Raw genomic sequence first — 2,217 nt, forward strand, 5'->3', positions numbered from 1 at the left:
AGGCTGGGCCTGGGGTGAGGCTCAGGCCACTAAAGAGGTGCTGGTGGAATCCTAAGCTGTGGAACACACACACGTACATGCATGCACACATAGGCACACGCATACACATGCAGGCACACACATGCACACACCTGCATGCACACACACACGGAGACACACGCAGGCATACACATATACGCATGCACACAGTCACACATGTACACTGAGGTATACACACGTACACTCACGCACGTGCACATGCACACACGCAGGCACACACACACACACCCTGCACATGCAGGCACACATACACACTCAGGCACACACATGTACATGTATGCACACACACGTACACGTAGGCACACACAAGCAGGCACACATGTACACGCAGGCACATGTACACATGCATGCACACACAGGCACACACATACACATGCAGGCACACACCCCCACACCCACCCACATGCACACACACATAGGCACACACAGGCACACATGTACACACATGCACACACGCAGGCCCATGCATACACCCACACCCACACACACACATGTACACACATGCACACACACACACGCAGGCACACACAGGCACTTGGCTGCTTCTAGCCTGGCCAACTGTGTGGCTGGAAGCTCAGGAACCTTACTTACATCTGGCTCTTCCCTGCCCTGCTTGCCCTGGCACCACGTGACTCCTGCGGGACTCAGCTGGATCTCTGGTCCTACCCGTTTGCATCCAGTCTTTAATGTTGTGACCCCATTACTGACCCCGCTGCTCCTCAGGGTGTGGCACCGGGCAGCACCCGGGGCCTTTACAGCTCAGGTTCTGCTGCTTGTAGCAGGGCTGTCTAGCCACGAGCCCCTCACAGGACCCTCAAAGTGAATTTCCCCTTCCCCCCACCAGCCTCTCTTCTGTGATCAACCTTCCTGTGTTGCTCCTGGTGCAGGACAGATAGACAGGCAGCCCTGTTACTCACACAGGCTTTCCCCAGGTAGATGTGCAGACAACCTTGGCCCCATCTTGCAGGTGGGCAAACTGAGGCTCAGAGAAGCCTCCACCCTTTTTGCTGCACTCATGTTTTTCTCTTTTCTCCTGGTGTGTGCTTGTTTTTTGTTTTCTGGGCTGTGCAGTGAGGCTTGTGGAATCTTAGTCCCCCGACCAGGGATCAAGCCCAGGCTGTCAGCAGTGAAAGCCTGGAATCTCAACCATTGGACCTCCAGGGAATTCCTGATACTCTAGTTTTTCATCCTGGGTTCCCGTGAACACTAATGTACCATAGAAGATGCCACTGGGCAGTGGCGAGTACCAAGAACACAGGGAATTTTGGCTCCAGGGGTCCACTGTGAGAGGAGAGGTGGATGAGGGGGATGGAGGAGGTGAGACAGCGGGATGGTCCTGGTGGTGGTGGAGCCACAGGGAACATGTCTTCATGGGACCCACCCCCCCTCCAGGCACAGCTCTGTTGGACAGAGGCTGAGGCCCCGAGGCTCAGCAGAAGCAGGTGGCTTGCCTGGGTACGTGGGCAGCTGGGGCAAAGCCAGACAGTCAGCTCAGGGCTTTGGGAGGGGCTCCGCAGCCTGGCCGATCTGTCACAGCCCCCAGGAGGGTGGTCAACAGTCAGGGGAGGAGGGCAGGCTGCTGCCAAGGAGCAGGACCCCAGCTCGAGCCCCTGGGAGCCCCACAGCACCATGCCACCACTGCCCGTGCTGGTGCCACCCGAGGGGCATCAGAGGAACATGATGGATTGGCTGAGCAAGCAGGGGGCTCATCCGTCTCCTGCTATTCAAGCCGCACAGTGATCGTCCAGCGACCTGCAGACACCCCTGCAGACTCTGAACTCGGGAGCCTGACTGCTTTCCTTGGGTCTCAGCTTTCTCGCCTAAAACACAAAAGGGATGGATCATACAGGCAGTTTTCAAAGGCGGCTCCCTCGCACCTCGGGGGTCCTGGCAAATACTGTGGGGTGGGAAAGACATGCCGGAGCTGACCACTCACGTCATTTGTCAGGCTGTAAGAAGGACTTCCCCCTGTGGCTCAACCAATAAAGAATCTGCCTGTAGTGAAGGAGATCAGGGTTCGATCCCTGGGTTGGGAAGATCCTCTGGAGAAGGGAATGGCAACCCACTCCAGTCTTCTTGCCTGGAGAATCCCATGGACAGAGGAGCCTGGTGGCTGCAGTCCATGGGGTCGCAAAGAGTCTGACACGACTGAGCGACTAACGCAGGGCAAGGAGGACG

The sequence above is a fragment of the Bubalus bubalis genome, chromosome 17, assembly GCF_019923935.1.
Source record: "Bubalus bubalis isolate 160015118507 breed Murrah chromosome 17, NDDB_SH_1, whole genome shotgun sequence".
Lineage (NCBI taxonomy): Eukaryota > Metazoa > Chordata > Mammalia > Artiodactyla > Bovidae > Bubalus > Bubalus bubalis.